This window comes from Mugil cephalus, chromosome 21 (genome assembly GCF_022458985.1).
Source record: "Mugil cephalus isolate CIBA_MC_2020 chromosome 21, CIBA_Mcephalus_1.1, whole genome shotgun sequence".
Classification (NCBI taxonomy): Eukaryota; Metazoa; Chordata; class Actinopteri; order Mugiliformes; family Mugilidae; genus Mugil; species Mugil cephalus.
The window spans coordinates 5890105-5910508 of record NC_061790.1 but is presented as its reverse complement, the minus strand read 5'-3'; the positions used below and the strand labels follow the sequence as shown (position 1 = coordinate 5910508).

General features: G+C 43.6%; 1 protein-coding gene and 1 long non-coding RNA gene across 3 annotated transcripts in view; one reads left to right on the top strand and one right to left on the bottom strand.

The window, feature by feature from the left end:
• The window catches only part of tmem121ab (transmembrane protein 121Ab), a 41166-nt gene extending 34357 nt beyond the window's left edge, over positions 1–6809 (bottom strand). For both annotated transcript variants that reach the window (XM_047573069.1, XM_047573070.1), the window contains exon 1: positions 6479–6809. The gene's annotated coding sequence lies outside the window, so the exon portion shown is untranslated. The remainder of the gene's footprint in view (positions 1–6478) is intronic.
• The window catches only part of LOC124998639, a 63894-nt gene that overhangs the window by 38591 nt on the left and 4899 nt on the right, over positions 1–20404 (top strand). Inside the window, exons 3-4 of the long non-coding RNA XR_007111084.1 lie at positions 13437–13508; positions 14015–14097. This is a non-coding gene — a long non-coding RNA (uncharacterized LOC124998639). The remainder of the gene's footprint in view (positions 1–13436; positions 13509–14014; positions 14098–20404) is intronic.

Sequence of the window (20404 nt, the reverse complement as noted above, 5' to 3'; positions counted from 1 at the left end):
GACGAGGCCACCGGGAGGTCAAGCCTCCTCATCACCCTGTGACTCTAAGCTGAACCTGGCTGTCACTCAAGTGCTAACGGCACACTGCAGCAAAAGTCGTCAAATCTGTTATAAAATGTGGATTCCTCCATATTTTTTTTAATGTTTAATGTGAAATGTTATTACTATGATTCGATAACATAATCTAATCCTAATCCGGTCCTCACTTGGTGTCTAAGTGATGCGTGGAGGACAGTTTTCCAACCATGTTTGAGATCTGGTGACTGGAAAAGCCACAGCCTGCCGCAGAAACGGAAACATTTAACTTTGTAACTTCGCGCGGAACAGACATCGGTTTCGGTGCAGGAGTAAACAGAAGTGACGGCAGCAACAGGAGCGGCAAGTGACGGTTTCAGGTGAGCGGCGTGGCAGCCAGCTGGCATGCAGCAAACGGCGAGCAGATCGTCGGCGGCTTAAGTACATCGCCGTGATATATGCTGCGGAGAGAGGAATGTGCCACGCGAGTGTACAGGCAGCATCAAATTGGCTGCCTGAGCCAACTTCAGCGGCTCACGTGGCTCCACAACATTTCAGATAAACTGAAGGATGAAGTGTCATCAAGAACTGAAAACATGGCTGCCTCGAAGTGCCTGTTGTGTTTCTCATTTCTTTTACGTTTCCCAGGTGGACGAGAACAGCCCCGGAGCCAAATTAAAAACCCTCCGGTGACTTTCTCCTTTAGTGGTTCGGTTAAATTAAAAGCTGCACAACGTGGTTCGTGTTTGTCTGAGTGAAATCCTCAGTTGACGCCTCGCTGTCTTTGTTAACGCGCTTCCCACATCGCACCCAGCGTCTGAGCAGGCGTCTATATGTGCAGAAATGATACCCCTGGGCTGCAGCGAGAAGCTAGCACGTGCAAAAAAAAGCACCATATCACAGCACTAATAGTATTTGATACCGGAATCAGCGACTCCACTATGACACACCGGTTATGCTTGGAAGCGCGCGTGTGCACAAATGCATTCGCAGCCAAACACACATGCTGACAGATTAATGTGGATCCTTGTTATGTTGACAGTCCAGGCGTTTAAGCCGGCATGGTTGTGCTTGCTGTAAGCCATTTCCTATAAGTGCTTCAGAAAAAAAAAAAGAAAAAAAAAGAATATATATATATATAGAGAGAGAGAGAGCCCCTCACTTCCTGTCCCTAGCTCCTGTCAAGATGAAGCCATTGAGAACCCCGCTTGAGAATGTGAAAATGGATTTTCACTCCTACTTAAAATCATTATAAAGGAAACAGTCTTGGTGGAATAATATGGCGTATTAATGTTTATGGACACTTAAATCCTCCAGAGCCTCCGGGCTACACCACATTACCTTGTTCTGTTCATTTTTGTATGTGTTTCGACTCCGGCCGGTGCGCCACAGAGAGTGCACACGCAGCTGCAGAGCAACAATAAAGTGCATGAATTAGATATGAGGTTGACACAGAGATGTAACAGAGCTGTTTGGTTTCACTGCATTGCTCCCCTTCACATTGTTCCGAGTAAATGCGAACGGATGGACTGTAATGTGGAAACGTGGGGTGGAAACCTGCAGTTTCACCTTCCAGCTTCTCAGGAAAGCAGCAATTATTCGCACAACCACGTTTCCGTTTAGCCAAACTACAGTCTTTCCATGACACATCCATACCATCTCTTTTAGATAAGTGCAAAAAAAAAAAAAAAAAAAGGCTTTCATCCTGAGGCTGCAAAAATCTAATTTACTGACGGTGGAATTGATATGTTTATAGAGTAATGGGAATATGAAAACATTCAGATTGTTGGACGGCCTGTAACCGTAGCTTCAGACTCGTTGTGTGCCCCGGCACCCGCCCAATCTCCCAAAGGTGTGCAGCAGCAAACAACTGTGCTAATTCCCGCCTTCCATCTTCTGAGAGAGGGCAGGATTTCTTTGAACAAACACATTTCCCCGTAAACATGATTAACCCAAACCTTCCCTGGACCGCTGCTATCCTCGGCCGTTTATTGACGTTTAATGGGATGGATGGACAGACTCCGAGACGAGCGTGTAATTTGAGTAAACTAACCTCCTCATGGAAAATGATGTCTACGGATCTTTTATTAACAAGTGCAATATTGGTAATCACGCGCATGCATATATGTAGATACAGTAAATGTTCTGGCGGTTTGAACGGCGAGCGCCCGAAAAGACAAGACTCCCTTCACCAGAGGCCAGGTCACTCCACTTGAGCTGATTGATTTCCCATCACTTCTGTATCCCTGATAACTGCATGCCTGGAGGGCAGCAATGTCTCCAGTATTTCACCGGCGCACACCCGCACAGCCACGCTCGGCTTTAAAGCGCGGCCGCGCTGGCGTGTGGGTGGGTGTACGGGTGGCTGTGAATACGTAGGTGCGCCGTGGGTGGCCAGCGGCTATAGCCACAGTACGTATGGACATCGGTGGTAACGACGTGCCAAACATTTCCTTCAAGCCTACAGGACAAGAGGAGGCTTTTCATTCTTTCCCTGCTACAAGTCTCTTGTAAATTTAACAGAGTGAAGACAAGAAATTGCCAACAGACAAAACCGGGATAAGAAAAACACCTTTAACCACTAACCAGATGGCGGAGAATTCGATGATCCCTTTAACACCCACGGCCCGGGCTGTGATTGGTCAAAATCCACACAAGGCACATTTGTTTTCCTCTCCAGTAGCTCTCTCAGATTTGAAGTCTTTTGATTTATAAATGTCCAGCGGAGCTGCTTTATGAGATGCGCAGCAGACAGGCGAATTGCCCTCCAATAGAAAAAGTGTCATTTAGAATGGCAGTGATTTTTTTATTTTATTTTTTTTAAAGCTGATCCTAATCCTGGATGTGTTCTTACCATGTTAAAGTGTGGTACAGACAGAAAGATAAACTTCTGATCCTCCATTCGAGGCAATTTGCCTCTCTGTTGGAAAAACAGTTGTTGCTGAGCCCTAGCTGTGACCCTCACCTAGTTACCTTTGCAATTTGCTTTCTTGCCAAATCCATTATGTCCTCTCCTCTCCGTGCATAATATCATCTCTGAGCGTGCAGCAGACAGAAATCTCTGGAACAGCTGGATACTTTAAAGGAATCTCAAACCTGTTTGCTGTCATGTAAAATGTTCTTGCCGGTGCCTTATTAAACCAAAAATGTCCGTTTCGTCTCTTTCAGCGAGCCTCGGTTTAAATCTTAATTAACACTTACAAACCCAATGAATTTCCAGGCTCCCCGGGGAAGGCCAACAAACCGGTAACTGAGTCGTGTAAGCGTGTGAACGCTACACCCTCGCCTGATTTTGAAAGCCGCTGGTTTGTGCAAAAGTGTGTCAAGGAGAAGTTGTCCAGAAAGAGACGAATGTTGACCCGTCATAGGTGTATACTTTGTTCTGCATGCAAACTTTTATAGCCCAGCTTCACTCTGGCGCTCTTCGAAACGGCCGTGTGGTTATTAGAGGCTGAGGCAGGCAAGCGTGGAGAGCGGTGCTGGTGTTTTCTATTTTTCCCCCAAATGCTGTGCTTACATTAGCATAGATCATGCACCAATCCATAATACATGGCTCGTTAACAAGGTTTGTATTTTTTTGATTCATAATTAAGGACTACACATTTTCACATTTTCCTCAGGGTTAAACGTGCGATTGCGGCAGCCTGCCTTCCCCTCCGACCACTCCCCGGCCAGCTTATCGTTCAGTGTGGTAGCTATTGATTCGCCGTGCTGTTTGGCTATTGATTGGAGTGGATGCCATTATGTCAGAGAGATTATAGCCCTCCGAAGCACACTGGCTCTGAAGTGAAAAACCAGCGTCTGAGAACCGATGAGATGAGCTGAGTGCTTACTGCATCAGATGCATGTGTTTCCGCTAATGACATAGAGCGAAAGCACAACGCAGGGGCCGCGCAGCTTAGCGTAGCATGCCACAACCTGGCTCAGTAGAGCCTAGCACAGCAAAGACGGAGCACTCTCATTTCTCTAGTTTCTATCTGTGCCAAAGGGAGCGACAGAAATACACAGGGGAGAGAATAATCACTCCGACTACGACAGACACACAGACCTTTTATTGGTGTGCCTCATTGTGGACTAATATTCTCTCTGACAGCCATTGCCTCCCAGACTGTCTCGTGTTGATCATTCAAATTGACCACAATTCACTATGCAGCAGCGGGGCGGGGAGGAGGGGGGTTTCAGCAGCCAGGGATGATTGGGAAAAAGGGGGGTGGAGGGAGGAGGGTGAGAGTGGGCGTTCACTGCTTCTGCCTGCTCTTTCAGACCGGCTTGACGTGTATTTATAGCAATATTGGATTTAATTGCATTTCTAGCAGGGGCCTGAATTTTAAGAGACCCATAAATGGAGATCCAGGCATGCAGGAACACGATCCACAGTGCAGTGAGCATGTAAAGTGCACACTCATGAAATGCAACTCAAGTCTGTCCAAGGTTTTCCAAAGCGAAGCCCATCAACCTGCTGTGTCCTGGATGCGAACGAGGGCTCGTGTTGCCGCTGGACCTAAAGCCGTGTGTCGTGCCATTTTTCTCAATGAGGCACAGTTTCCGGTAACCTTCTAGGTAGCAAATAAACGTTAAAACGTGGCCCCGGTTTTTATGGTACGAGAAACAAGATGAATGCCGCAAACCGAAGTCTCATATGCCCTCCGACCTTCACTTTTAACAAGACAAAAGCAGTCGTATGAAAAGGTAACAGGCAATTGTGACTCCTGTCCTCCATAGGGCCTCTATTCAAATTCTAATTCACGGTCTGTTTATTGGATAATAAATTGAGCATGAAAGATTAATTCGCGTTCAGTTCATCGTCCCAATGATATAGAGCAGCAATTTCTATACAGTAGCGCCCAGAGATTAATAAGCCAGGGGCAAAACTGTCATATCAATATGTGCTTTCTTTCTTTCTTTCCCTCTTTCTTGCTTTCCTTCATTCTTTCAAGGACACTGGAGAGGAGCCCTGTGGCAACATCTCCACTGTGATTCACACTTCTTGCTTCCTCCCACTTAATTCTTGTCACTCAGAGCCTGAGCTAACATACCAGACACACTTAACGCAGCGCCGAGAGTTATCACACATTCAGCGTAATCAAAATCCTAATGAACGTCATTAAAATCAAGGCTTTAAAAGCTGAGTCTTACATCACCGTGGGTTTACACAGTCGGGTTTGTGTGTGAAGGGCTATCAGAGCCTGTCGGAGCGCCGCGGGCAAGAAACCCACGGGGGGCGGGGGTGGTGGGGAGGGGGTAACCTCTTATTCAAAGGAGGCCTGACACGGGCATTTTTCTTCCTTTACATTTTAAGAATTCATTTATTTGTGCAAAAGAGCAGCAGCAGACACTTGAAGTTGAGGCATGGGCCGACAGAGGAAAAATCGGAAGCCGGGTGGCCACATCAATATGGAGCACCAAAAGGTCACATGCTTTAATCCCAGCAGCAGCTAATGTGTGGCCGGTATTATACAAAAAGTGCAGCCTAAATAACTCCACTGAAGGTGACAGTTTGTGCTAACAAACACACAGCTGTGGCTTCAAGGAGTGATCGTTCTCACGGCTGATTAATATTCTGATTAGTTTCTTGATTAATGTAATGTGTGACATAAAAATAAAAAAAAGACAATTAACCATGACAGTCAATAAATTCCGGAATATTCAGTTTACTGCTCTTTCTTAAAATTTAATTAGAATTATTAAATTATTAAACAAATAATAGTTGCAGAGTCATTTTCTATTGATAACTGATTCTCTAGTTCTGACGTCTTTTTTAAAACAAAAAATACAATAAATATTAAAACCAATAACAGTGATAGAGAAATAAAAAAAAAAAAAAAAAGAATGAATTAATTAATTAAGTCAATGCGGGCTAAGGGAGGAGCGCCTGACTCGTGTTCATTACCAGAGAGTCAGTCTGAAATATCGGCGGAGTGAGAATGCATTTGGGAGGGGAGGGGAAGGGGGGGTCGTGAGGATTATATACAGCCGCGTGTCTGTGGGGGTGGTGTTAACGTGTGTATGTGTATGTGTGCGCGTGTGTGTCTTTTTTTTTTTTTTTTTTTTTTTTTGAACATCGGCAGACCGGAGGCACGAGCCGGAGCACGCGCTGACTCTAAAGAAACAGCTGCCTTACTCAGACTGAGAGCGAACGGAAGCTCGCGAAGATAATTATCAGTTAATAATAAGGGTAATAATAAGAATAATAATAAAAAGAAATTATATATGTATGTATAGTGTAAGGATAGTGAGAAGAAGAAAGCTAGAAAAAGAAAATGGAATTTAAACTTACTATCATTTGCAAAGAAAGTAGGGATTCACCCTGCAATCTAGACGATTCAAATTTGTAATGTCTGGCTCGCGTGTGCGTCTCTGAAGCAGCGCGAGTCGTCCAGCGTATAGTGGGAGGCTGAGCTTTTCTGTGCCACTAATGTGAAGCTATGATAAAACAAAAAAGCTTCAACTCTGCTGGCCTTACCTCCGGAGGACGGCGAGGCGAGTCTCTGTCCAGGGTGCTGAAACGCTTAGTCTCTGTCCAGGGTGCTGGATGTCATCGCAGGCTCCGGAGAGGCTGCTTTGTAAATCCGCTGCGAGGAGGCGCAGAAAAAAAAAGAAAAAGAAAGACAGAAACGCCGGTCCAACAACAACTGCTGCCCGCTGTTAAGTTACGTTCAAGAAAATCCCATTTTCAACGCGAGAGACAGAGCGACTGGGGCTCTAAAAGAAAAAGCGATGGATGCTGAAAGTGTAACCCTGCTGGCTAACGGGAGCCGCTTTGGCAAGTGTAACTGCTGAGGCTTCTTCGCTAGTTGCTTCTTCCTCCGGATAGACTCAACCACCTCTCTCTCTCTCTCTCTCTCTCTCTGTCTCTCTCTCTCTCTCGCTCTCTCTCTCGTCCTCTCTCCCTCCTCACTCTATCAATCACTGTTCAATTCAAATGTGTAGGAGTGTAGTAGCGACAAGAAGCAAACCAGCAGCCTATAGCCTTCTATTACTGTCTTAAACACAATTCATTTGGCATTATCCTCATTGGCAATGACGTGATAAAGAAGCATTCAATTTGATTTAATTCAATATGATTGTAACGGAAAAAATGAAAAGAAAAAAATGTCCTTCCTGCTATATAAAGCTCCCTGTAACGTACACACTGACATACACACACCCAAGGGAGAAATTAATTAAATTTATGGTCAATTTACTTATGTAGTGGGAACAGCCATCTGTTTCTGCCCCCCCTCCCTCCCCCTCCTGTCCCCCAACATTTAATGTGTCTTTGCCTTTTGTTTTTTACTACAGCAACAGTTTTCCTGCACAGTATTACTGTGGCAAGTGACAGCGATAATGGAGGGCGGATTATTCTCAAAAAACAAAGGACTAATCTGATAATTAATTTGGTTGGGTGCCATTCAAATATCACACAACAGGACCCGCGTGGTGCAGTATTATCATAAATAATTGTGATCAAAGTACTATAAAGAGAAGCTGAGTCACTATAAACTAACATAGTCGATTTATAATAACTCCAGTAAAGTGCAGTGGCCAGTATCTCAGAGATGCTCATTAAGTCACTGGTTTATTAAATGCAGTATGATAAAACCCACTGTTGAGGATCGAGACAAAAATATCGTATGTATTCATGCAGGACAAGGTGCACAATTAGATTACAGTTAGCGTGCATAGCAGATAAATAATAAATATCCATATACAGTGTATGAGCTCCAAACTTTTTTATTTTGATATATGCAAAGCACATGCAGTGCACTTAAATGAACATATAAAAATATTGCAACGTAGCAACATCACTGCACTTGTTTCACTCCATCCGTGGTTGATGGGTCGACGATGGTTGACGACAAACCAGTGAACAATGGACGCCTCACGCTCTACCTGAGATCATGAATGTTTTCAAATATTCCCCTTCTTATCTCCATAGTCCCTGGACACAGCTAACCAACGTCCAAGAACTACCGACGACAGACGCCGACTGTGATGTCTCCTAACGTTAACTATGTCTGGACTAAAAATTTAGACTTTAGACGGGCACCTGGCACGTACCACCTGCACCTTTGTGTGTATCTCTTTATACCACCAGGTGGCAGTCAGTATTAGCCATTCAAAAATGGAAACGGGACGAGCTACTATTAGCTAGGAGGCTAGGTAGCTAGATGGAGCTGTTGGAACCGTTTTTCAAAGGCTGGCCTCCCCGCAATCCTGCTTTCCTCTTGGTCTACTCTTTATTCATCCTTAATGATCTCATTGAGGTGAAGACGTATAAACAAGAAGAGAGAGTTTTCTCATTCTCTGAGCTCACCACCCAACCAGATTGATATCTCTCACTGATTCAATATCCTGAATTGTCTGAAAAGCTGCCAACTAGCGCCAACGATGCATCAGGGTCACGGGTGCTCACTGCCAGCCCGACACTGGCAAGCGCGTCGTTGTGTCAAGATGCATGAATGCAGATGCTTCATTTCTCCTCTGGAGTGGCAAACAATGAGGAAGTAGAAGATGAACTTTTGACATTCACCTCCTCTGCCAGTATGGAGGGCCTGCACAAACATGTAGAGTTCATTTTGCCAAGGAGCTTCTTCAGTTCTGACCTAATGAAGCCACTTGGATGAGTCGCAAAACGTCCAGTTGCCCTTGCTTCAATTTTTTATTTATTTATTTATTTTTTTGGATTTACCAGAGGAAAATTCCCAGACTGATCATTAACCGAACCTTTGACATCTCACAAATCACATTTCTTGGCATTCCACTCAAAAGTTGAAGAGGCAAATTAACGCACAACTACAAATGCCAACCTGTACCGCATGGAAAATCATGTGACTTTATCCTTTGGAGACCATGAATCTAGTAGTGTGATTTCATTGTGGGGCACAGTTATTCAACAACCATGGAGCCAAAAAGAGCAGTTAAGCTGTGAAATTGCTACCATTGAATAGCAGGGGAAAGAGAGCCTTGAGTCCATTATAAGCAGCCGTCCTGTAGATATTAGTAATACTAAAGTAGGACTAGAAGGTACGACTGTAAAAAGAAAAAAAGATAAGGTCACTGACTCCGTATCGGCTAACACAGTCACGATATGTGTCAGTATAGGGGTATTACATATTGATGAAAAATAAATTCAAGCTCACTGGAAAGTCAAGGTAGAAGGGGCTGTACACACTCTATATGCTCCCTCCCTGTGGGATTATAGCAGGAATACCGTCGTGTTTTCTCGTCAGGGGTTTTGACTGCCTCCGTAGAGGAGAGCTCTGTCTTATCAGCTCTCAAAACCCCGTCCAGGGAGAGCAACTGCACACGGATGCTAAAAATCAAGCAGACACAGAAAAGCCCTTCTGCTCTGGCTCGTCTTTTTAAAGTCATCCAGAACCCACACACACTGGCATCACATTAAAAGTAATTTTCAATGATTAGGGTTTGCATAAGCCAATCAGCGCCGATTAGACTCGGGCATAGATGGAGATGCGAGGTGACTGGCTGAGCGCGCTTTGATGCGGCGGATCAGAAAGGTTATTCCTCGGTCCGTGTCAAAGTGAATGTGGGATAAGAGGTGTTAGATATTGAGGATTCACCCCGCCTTCCCTGTTTGGGCTCCAGCTCCAGTGTTATGTAACAATTTTTTGTCATGTTTTAGGGGAGTGGGAAAGATTGTCCTCGGATGCCGAGGAGGGGAAGTTGAGTGTGTGATGTGTGCTTTCATCATACAGGGGTGAGGCGTTACAGTCTGCTGTAGCTACCTGTGTGACTCAAGCAGAATTTTAAGTGACTCAGAAAACCACTGGATACAAAATGTCTCTTCTTAGGCGTGTTTCAGTACGGATTCTGCAGCACAAATCATTTTTTGAATCGCTCCGCTGTGCAAATCAGCGGAGAACATCACATACTGGAAGATCCTATTAGGGAGCTTATCTGTGGGTTTCAAATTGGTATCAATTAGTCAGCATGGACTGATACTGGGTCATCATGGAAAATGCTGTAAAAGAGAAAATCTGAAATATTTTTATATGAAAACATAAAACGCGAACACAAAGAAGTGTGAAATTACACATAGACTTTGTAACGCTCCAGTTTCACAGACATGCTACACACTTACACCACCTTCAGATTCAATACAAATGTATTTATATAGCATCAGTCACAACGGGAAAATTCCCTTTCAACCGGAACGAACTTTGAGCAGATCCGAGATCATTTAAGGGGACCTGCTGGCTGAAGATCAGATAGAGAAGGAGACGACAGAAACAGAAGGAGGCTAGAATAAATGGATACATATGCATAAATACTTATATACATAATGCAAACAACAGTACATGAGACTAGGTCAGGGCTGGCCAACCCACGGCTCCTGAGCCACATGCGGCTCTTTGCCCGGTTCCATGTGGCTCTTACGTTCATATAGAAGTTTCGCTTTGCTTGAGTTCAATACGGTATTTTCGTCCAACGTGCATGTGCGCTGGATGAAAATACCTCAAAGTTTCCCAGTAGGAGCAAGATCATTTGAGTAAACAATTTGTGTGAAGTTCTCTCAAAATGGCAGGGGAAAAATGCACAGCAAAACGAAAATTTGAAGATGAACACAGGACGTTTTCAACAAAGTGGGAGAGTTTATATTTTTTTCTGGAACGTAATGGCAAGCCATTCTGCCTTATGTGTCAGGCGTCATTAGCGCATTTCAAAGTTTCAAATCTTCAGCGCTACTTCAGCTCACTAAGTAGTAAGTAACATGCATAGTAGAAGAAAAAAGCTATTGTAAATTATAATATTTTTGTTTGTGGACTTGGTTAAACTGAGAGTTTGTCTGTGTGAGACAATGCACACACTGTTCATTGTTGGAAATGACTGGCCTCTCTTCGTACTGTAAGAGTCAATTTCTGTCATTATCATGTTGGTGTGTGACATTTACAATAAATCTGGCTGAGCAAAGGTGTGTGTGCGTGTGTGTGTGTGTGTGTGTGTGTGTGTGTGTGTGTGTGTGTGTGTGTGTGTGTGTGTGTGTGTGTGTGTGTGTGAGGAAGGGATGGGGTGATGTTCATGTGTATGATGTGGCTCTTTGCCGTAACACAGCAAAAAATGTGGCTCTTGGTCTCCGCCTGGTTGGCCACCCCTGGACTAGGTGGTGCACAACAATAAAGAATGTCGAGAGTCAAGCTCAGTGTGTGCTATTAAGGTGATGGACGTGCCAAAATGAAAATGGACCAGTGGGTGTAAAGGTCAGCCCAGATTATATTTCTTAAAGCTTAATAAGAGTTAAAGCAGATAATGGAGCGTTTGTCCCTGAGATTAAATCACAGTTGTTGTTTTTTTTTTCTTTTAAGCAAGTGATTACAAACTGAACGCGAATCTTATAAAAGAACTGACCCCGGTCATTCTTCACGGTAATGCAGCTAACAGCAGCACACAACCTCTAACTAATGGGGGAAAGATATATTTATATGAAAAAAAGTAAAAACACTATTACAAGTGAATCTTCAAATTGATGAAGATTAGATGCATCAAATCGATGCATCTAATGATAGAGTTCAATTATCCAGTCCGATGCAGAAAATTGTAACCTGTTGGGGGAAACTTAAAGGAACCATAATGCTGCTCGTCATTGTGTTTTAGGGTCCTTTTATATTGTTATTCGGAAATGGTTCGTTCTTGGAGTGTTGCGTGGTAGCTTTGGTTACAAATGCTATACAAATAAACATATGTTATGTCTTGTAAAATAAATGTAAAAGCTGCCCTCCGGAGTACCAATGCAGTGCATGGGATTTTTTGTGCCTTAAAACCGCAGTTCCTCAAATGGCCACTGGAGTCGAGCTAACTTTGTCGTTGATGACATTTGCTTAAATCATATCAAGGCGTAAAACTACATATAAACAATGACAATGCTGCTACGAGTTACAGGTCGTCAGCTGTTTGCCTAGACATTATTAGCCCATTTCTGCGTTATAAATAGCATGAGAGTTAAACGGAGTCAGGCCCCGTCAAGATGGCAGGTATCACCACACTGAGCTTTGAAAGCAAAAGTGGGTTTGTCCATATCATCATATAAAGATATTAATAAAATGTCATTGCCATGTATCATCAAAAAATATTGTATGGTTGGACTGAATGTAAATTAAAACACCTTTGTATTCGAGTGTAGGAGTTTGACCTTAGCGTCACCAGTTTATCATTTAAAGGAGTTTCTGTTACCCGCACTCGGGCTCTGCACACACTGCATGACAAAGTATCTGTATTCTTTTATACGTGCTTAGTTTTTTGCACCTCAGAATTGTTTTCGGTTTTACCATAAGGAAAGAAAGAAAGAAAAGAGCCCAGTCATGAAGAACCACTTCTCAACACATCAATTAATTTAAGTTATCCATTCATTTTGCTGCTAAATGAGATGTTTAATAATTCAACTGCACATACAATTACACTATTATTAAATTAACCTGAAGGGTTTATTTTAGGCCAATTGAGCTTTAAGTTTTCTTCGAGCCAAACTTCTTCACAGAACTTGAGAAGTCTCCTAACAATGTGTTTTCTTTCTTCATTGTTGTGACTCTTTACGATGTACCTGTCATCTTCAATCCACTTTTAGAAAGGAGCCAGTAAAGCGTCTTAGTCTTTGAATAATTGTTAAATTCACAGTCGAAACAAAGGCGCGATCATGACAGCTTCACTAAACTTTATATTCTTTTCTTATTGTTTTCCTTTCTCTGCTTTTCTTGTCTGCACAGTCGTGCAGTGATCTAGCTCCGTGTTCACACCGAGATGGAAACAACCGTCCAGCGAAGCCGCGGTCTCCTCTGGCCTGGCTTAAAAATTACTTGGCCTCGGAGCCGAGGTTGAGCCCCCAGGAGCTCGGCACGCGCTGGTGTAAATGAGGTTATAGTTTCAGCCGCTGTGTCTGTGCTGGTTGTGTGACCGGCAGCTAGCTAGTCCCGCGGTCCCAGCCTCTGCCCATCTGCCGCTGACCCTTGTTTTGCCAAAAGGCCAATTGCGGCTGCCAGATTAGACCGGGGGTGACATAATGATTTTGTCCCACATAAGGGTGATTTGACATGCGCCGCTTGCCTGTCTGTTGCTTGCAGGCTTCTCCTCCTCAAATCCGGCGCTCTGCCTCTGCCTCATTACAGTCAAACACATCAGGAGATGGTTCCTCTGTTCGGAGCGCCGCGGTGGTGTGTGTGTGTGTGTGTGTGTGTGTGTGTGTGTGTGTGTGTGTGTGTGTGTGCGCGTGCGCGCGCCGCCACATCGACAAAAACATCTCTTCCCCGCATTGTCTGTTTTAATGCCGCACTTATTGGGACTCTGCTATTTGTTCTCATCTGCATGACTTCTGCTTGCTATCCATTATTCATGTTTTCTCCACACACAACTTGCTTCTTTTTTTTTTTTTTCGCTTTGAGGCTTTTTTCTCATGATAAGTTGTTATTCCCCCCCCCCCCCCCCCCCAGCTTCCCTTCTGCGTTTGCTCTGAGCGGTGCTTTGATGTCACGGTGCCGGCCCAGCACAGCTGTCTAGACCAGGTGAGTTGGGATTTATTCTGAGTTGTATCTTTTAAGTAGTTTAAACTCAGTTCAGTTTAAATAATATTTAATATATTGAGTTAAAAAAAAAAAAAAATAGCAGAGAAACCTTGAAACTCTCATTTAAAACTTTTCAAGTGTGCCCATTCTTTACCTTTCAGCTCATTAAAATCAACATCCACACAGTGCGACAGTTCCTCAACAGAACCCGTGTGACTGAGGCCATCCAATAAGGGACGGAAAGTTGAAACTTTAATGATCCCAGGGGGGAGAGTGGGCAATGCAGTCTCACAAAATGTAGCAATGCAGCATAAGTAAAACAGAAGGAGGCTTCAGTTTGCTGCTTTTTGCTTCTCACAGTTGCATATACACATAATAATGTAGGTGTAAAACATGAGGAGCATGAGGTTTGTGCTGAGTGTAGACGTTTGCTGATGTCATTTTCACCGCCACCCGAACCCATTTCATGTTTCTTTTTTTTTTCTTCTTTTTTTTATCCTCTGCAGTATCAAAGGAGTGATTCAAGGACGAGAGATAAGAAGACAAACAGAGGAAGAGAGCGAATCCCTCCAGGTGCCAGTGGCAACAGGTTAGATGCGTGCTGCTGAAACAAAATCCCTGGTCTCCTCACTTCCCGCTTCCATACATACCTCACCCCACCACCACCACCGCCACCACCACCACCCACTTCCCCTTCACCCCGTCGGCCTCGTGCATCTCCTCGCGGCTCGCTTTCATCTGCGCCGCACTATAAACAGATCTTCTTACCATTTCAAAGGTCGTACTTCATAAATGCCTCCTCTCTGTCGCCTCCCATCTGCGGCGGTGTCAGGCCAGGCGGCGCTGGGAGGGACAAGGGCCGTGACACACACACAGACACACACACAGACACACACACACTGCACGTACAGGCCCCGATCGGGCCGAGTGCACAGGTGGCGCCATTTGGCCAGGTGTGTGAAAGTGTGTGTGTGAGTCAGAGCGCAGCACAGAGAAGGTCAAAAAAGCAAGATAAGTTACGTCACACGCCATATAGTGCAGCTGGTTAACAGTGAGGCCTGACACATGTAGCTTTGCCTCGTTTGCAGACGACGAGCGCGCGAACGTGGCTGAATTGAAGTGAAACGCGCAGGAGAAGTGACTGCACGTCATCATGCGTGCGTTTGCGCGTTTCTGTGTGTATTTATCAGGCAAGCGTTTGGCATTTGGGAGCCAGCAAGGGGGCTTTGAAGCATATTGTGTGCATCATTTCGAGTGTGTGTTTGTGCGTGCGCTGATATGTGAGTGGAGGTGCATTAAAAGCCTGCCTGGCACCCTCTGTGGAGAGACAGGAGGCCCCGTTCCAAGATAAAAAAAAAAAAAAAAAAAACAAGACTTAGATCAGCATGTTGAGTTTCTGGCAGAATTAGCTTCCGAAAAAAATCATTTGCATATTGATTGTGCGTCTGATAAAGCTGAATATAAAAAGTAGCGTTGTTCATCACTGTCAAGGGGCTAATATTTAGCTCTCGCGGCACATATGGCTTCATTAATATGAATCCTTTGTTTCAAAACTAACTTTGGCTGCGGGTAAATTTGACGGCTTACCAACTTTAATCCTAATTCATATTTATGACCTGTTGTTTCATGTTTTTTTTTCCATTTATTCCGTCCATACATGTTTTGGCAAGATAAGCATTCTTTTTTTCTTGGGCTACTATAGCAAATAAAATTGAACTGCAGGGATGAATTGAACGGACTCTCAGGGTGAGAGTGAGAAACACGGGGGCTGCGAGGGAGTGAGATTAGAGCGAGTGAATGAGGGGTGGGGGGATTAGCAGAGGAGAGAGTGAAAGAGAAAGCATATTGCTCTGTCAGGTGAGTCACGAGGTGATCCAAAGCTTTCAGAGATTATAACGGGCTGTGCATGCGGGTCAATCGGGGGGACACGCTGCTAGAAAACGGGAGACTTTTTCCCACCTCTCCGTAGTGACCCGGCGTTCGTTCGCGCCTCATTACCTGTTCTCGGATCAGCGTGTCCTGAAACAAGTTGCTGAGGATGGAGAGGGCAGCGGCTGATTGAAGGCATGTTGATGGATGTGGACGGGAAGGGGCGAGGAGCGGGACAGGGAGGTCTGATTGAGAGAGGGGCAGATGAAAAAGGGAGGTTGAGGTTTGTAAAAAAATCTTGTGGAGAGGTACAAGCGTAAAAGATGGAGGTCGGGAGTGATTCTGGTCTAAAAAATGTGAGGTTACGAAAACCTTTCAAGTTGAAAGGAGCACTCATCCCCCACCCCTCCCCCCGAGTCCAATCTATTTTAATATAGCAGTAACGTAGATTTTTGTCGATAAATCCTACAACAAAAACTAACTGCATCAGCCCATCCTTCAATATTAGCCCCAAGTCTATTGGCTAAGTAGTAAATCTTTAAACCCCCCCCCTCTCCGGAGACACATCACACTCGTGTGTTAGTTGCATCTGAGGAAAATCATTAGCATCTAAAGTTGTGCCGTACTTGTATTTACACTGGGTTTAAGATGAGCCCAGAGAAACATTTTCCCCCCCGTCAGGGGATTAACGCACGTCTAGTTTGAAGGTCACACATGAATGTGAAGTAATAATGAGCAAAACGGGTTTTGAGTGACACGTATATAATTTATTTGAATAAAAAGCATTAGCAAATATCTGTGAATGAGGTACTTGGAGGGGAACATTCATGGCAGCAGGAAGGTGTATCGGGGAAAGATAAAAACTGTAACTAGTGTGTTTAATGTAGGTACTGGATAGAGCTTCCCTTGTTTTCAATATACTGTATGCTGAACTGTACTTAATAGTAATTGTTGATGTCCTTTTTAACAACAAAGCTCAGGTTTGTTTGAACATCCATTGTTTCTCTTACTAAACGCAGTCAAATTGTCTTTGAATGGCCTTGAATACTAAAATTATATACATCAACAAAGAAGTTTCTTCTCTAGATCTCTAAATATTCACCTCGACTGAAGTGAGCACTTAATGAGTCCTGATGAGAGCATCTCAGATGCTTTCATTTAATTTAATTCTGCAGTTAGGAATGGGATGAGGTAGCAGCAGAAACAGAACAACATATTAATTCTAGCTGCGCGGTGAGGAGGACTGTCCAGACGTTTCGGTTGGTCTCTAATAGGATTGCTTTACTTTATATTCTCTGGAGCTGCGCACACAGTCCCAGACCACCTGTTTGATCAGCCTCCAGTGGCGTGAAGGTGCAGCCGACTGAGGCCGGCCTGAGCAGAAGGCGGGCCGAGACCTGATATGACTCTCCCTTCCCGAGCACGCTGTGATGAAATGTTGTGTAACAGGTCTCAAATGCACAGTTCTCTTACCATTACTAATACTAATTAGCTTTCATTCCACCTGGATTGATGCTGTGTCTTTAGATTGACACTCCTGGGTTGCAGGTTAGTTAGGAGCTTGAAAAGCTGATTAATAACTCTGGTCTGGATGTAATTAGTGGGGTCTCTGCTAAGACTGCTGAAGGGCGCTTGAGCACAGTGCAAGTTGTTCTATTGCGTAGGTCTCCCTTGTGTCTCCATCAGACTCATCAGAGAATGGACACGGACCTTCTGAGGTTGTCCTGTGGTGCCCGGCAACAGGACGTTGTTAGTGATGGCCTCTGGCTCTTAGAATAAGATAAAAAAAAGTCTTCGAAGTCTTTGATAAGTTGAGCATGTTGAAGAAAAGCTGTCGGCAAATACAATACGACAGAGAGCGATGCAAACAGTGCAGTTGTTTCGCTGCAAGTGATTATTTTAAGGTGAGCTGTTCCCTCAAAATGATTCTCAGGTGACATGCCGACTCTGGTTTGCATCAAAGGGTTTATTATTTATTATTCTTGTTTAAAACTTAAATATTAATTACTAAGAGAAGCTGCACTGCTGATTCTTAAATAATAAACGCCTTCTGTTGGGATTTACATCCGAACAGACATCCACTTAGGATGCTTCCGAGAATCAAAAGTTAATTTTCTTGCTTGTAAATTATCCCCACAGATCAGCACCGACGCACCGTCTTCTCTACAAGTATTACACCTCAATAAAGATATACTAGATTGAATTCCTCTCTTCCTTTGTGAATTTTCATAACTCTAGGCATTTTTAAGTTTGATAGACAGTTTTGATTTTTAGACACAAAGTCGATTCGTGTCCAGAAGTCATGAGTTAATGAATTTTATTGACTCTGTTACTTACCTTGGCTTTGCTGATCATAGATTTGTTTCTTAGCAGGAAAAAATAAATAGAAATGATATAGAAAAAAGCTTGTTCTTGCATTAGAATTGTGTTTTCCAGGCATCATAGTAATAAGGTCAATTTGAAATAATTAAATGTTTAGAATCCTTGGTTCACAGCCCAATTAAAGCCTGAAAAAATTAAAGCGTTTTGGTTGTGCTCAGTGTAATTTGTGGTTTAAAATTCGTTAACTCATGTGTTTCAACCGCAACTGCTAATCGAAGCAATATGTTTGTTTGTTTTTTGTTTTTTTTTGTTCTCGCCATTTTTTTTTAACTCATTATGCAAATTCAATAATTGGAACAGATTCCAAAAAAAAGTGTTTCAGTAATTGAACGTGTGTATGCAGACTGCAAAGTGTTTGCAAAGCGGGGGAAGCTGTTAAGAAGTTCGTAAGGTTGTAGGGAACAGATGATGGATGGTGGTGTAGGAGGACGGGGTAATGAGATAATTAGAAGATGGTAAGAATGGGAGCAAAGATGTGAGGGGTAGATAAAGTCAGAAGAGGAGCGAAAGGACAGGAGAGAAAGATAAGACACAAGAAGGAAGAAGGGGGAGGTAGAGAACATCAGTGTAGGACTAAAGGAGTGTGTTTCTTTTGTCGGGGATCCCTTTTCATATTTGCTTCAGCGGCGGTTTGAATCGACCTTTATCTTAGCTGCCTTTGACACTGTCTCTCACTCCACCCCCCCCATAACCGCCTTTCTGACAACCTTGGCCTCACTGGTGCTGCTCTCACCTGGTTTCAGTCATATCTCACCATCATGACACCGTTTGTCACCATCAACTGCTCCAACCCCCTCCCCCTGCCCCAGTCAGTCAAGGTGTGCCTCAAGGCTCTGTCCTTAGGCCTCTACTTTTCGCCATCTACATGCTCCCCCCCTCAGTCACATCATTCGCCACCATGGACTCATTTTCCACTGTTACACTGACGAGACTCAGCTCTATCGCAACATTACACCATCCACTCCGGTATCTGGTCACCAATTCTGCCTTTTTCCACCTCAAAAACCTCTCCCGACTCCGGCCATCACTCGCCGGTCTTCACCTTCTCAGTGAGCTCAACCTGTGCTGTTCGTCCTGTCTGTTTTGTCCTATTGTCTAATTTGTCTTCTCTCTTCTTGTAAAGCGTCCCTGGGTGTCTAGAAGGCGCTGTATAAATCGAATTTATTATTATTACTGTCTACTCTCTCTTTCCCCCTTTTCACCATGTAGTGCAAAAAACACAGTGAATGAAAATCGAAAACGAAAATGATAGAGTGATATCCAAAGTGATGCGGCGATGCATTTATATGTCTGATTATGCTTTGTTGTTCGGTCCCATCTTTGCTGCACAGATATTATTTTTTCCCACTTCACAGAAACCACTTGTTGGGTCTACTAGAGACAGTTTTTAAAGCAACAATGGCTTAGTCAATGACTTAACATTTATTATTTGCGGTTTATTATCCGTGAATGTGAATAAGATGCAGAAAATCAATTATGAATTCTGAACTGAGTGTTGGTTTTTTGTTCTAATCTAATGTAATAAGAATATATTTGCATGATCAGCAGAAAAATGATGAATCAGCTGAGTGCCGGCCCACGGTAGAGAGTGAGCAGCATTTAAAAGGTAAAAGAGACCCAGATCTGGTTGAGATATTGACTGTAATACAGTATACATAAAGATGGGTGAAGGCTTTGAAGTGAAGTGTGTAGGCTTTTCTTCTGATTGTGTTTTAATTAAATATGTATCACCTATGTGAACTGCATGTGCAATGAGTTAAATCTGGCCGTATCAAAAATAACGTCTTGCCCAATAAATCAGTGTAATACTATATATTAGGCTGTTGCTTATAAATAAGATGGCAAGTGTGTGTATGTGTATGAAATTGCAGGGGCCAAAATTCATTTGAGGTCATTTTGAAAGAGTTGAGCTACTCCGAAACGTAACTTAAGAAGTTTATGATACGTTTAAGTCAAATTTCAAATTTCCCAGTCTGGACAAAAATCTCTGTTTTACTCCAGTTTTATTTTTTTTGTCCTCTTCAACTCTGCACAGATCCATATCTGTGATTGAAAGTACAGTGTGGACTCACCTGACTTGCATGTTTCAGTTCTGCAGAAGGAGGCTGACGCAACAAAAAAAAAAAGATGCAAATTCAACAAGAGTAACTCACACGTGCGGTAAATCTTAATAATTTAAAGAAGTCAGACAGTCGACTGAGACGAGAAGCAGCATGGACGCAGCCAGCTCCTGGTGTACGTATTAGCCTTCTGGCGTTGTAGTGATAGATTTACACAATGCTCAATCTCTGACCTTTAATTCTTGCCAAGGAAGCAGGGAACGCCCACGTCTTTCTCTGTCTCCCACCTTCCATCTCAGCCCTTCTCTTCTCATCCTCTTCAGTCTCAGTTTCAGAACTCGGGAGCGGGCCGAAGACTCCCAGGCGGGTCTTTTGCACCTCTTTGTGTTCATTAAAGAAGAGTTTGATCTGATTTAACCGCTGAGCTCCACTGGAGGAAGAACAGAAGACGAGGGTGCTTAGCTGTTTTTTTTTTTTTTTTTTTTTTTTTTTTTGCATATTGCTTGGCTCCTGATAGAAGGCCTTATAGGCTGAAATGTATTCACACTCCAGTCTGTGCTGAGAGGAGAAAAAACAAAAAAAAAC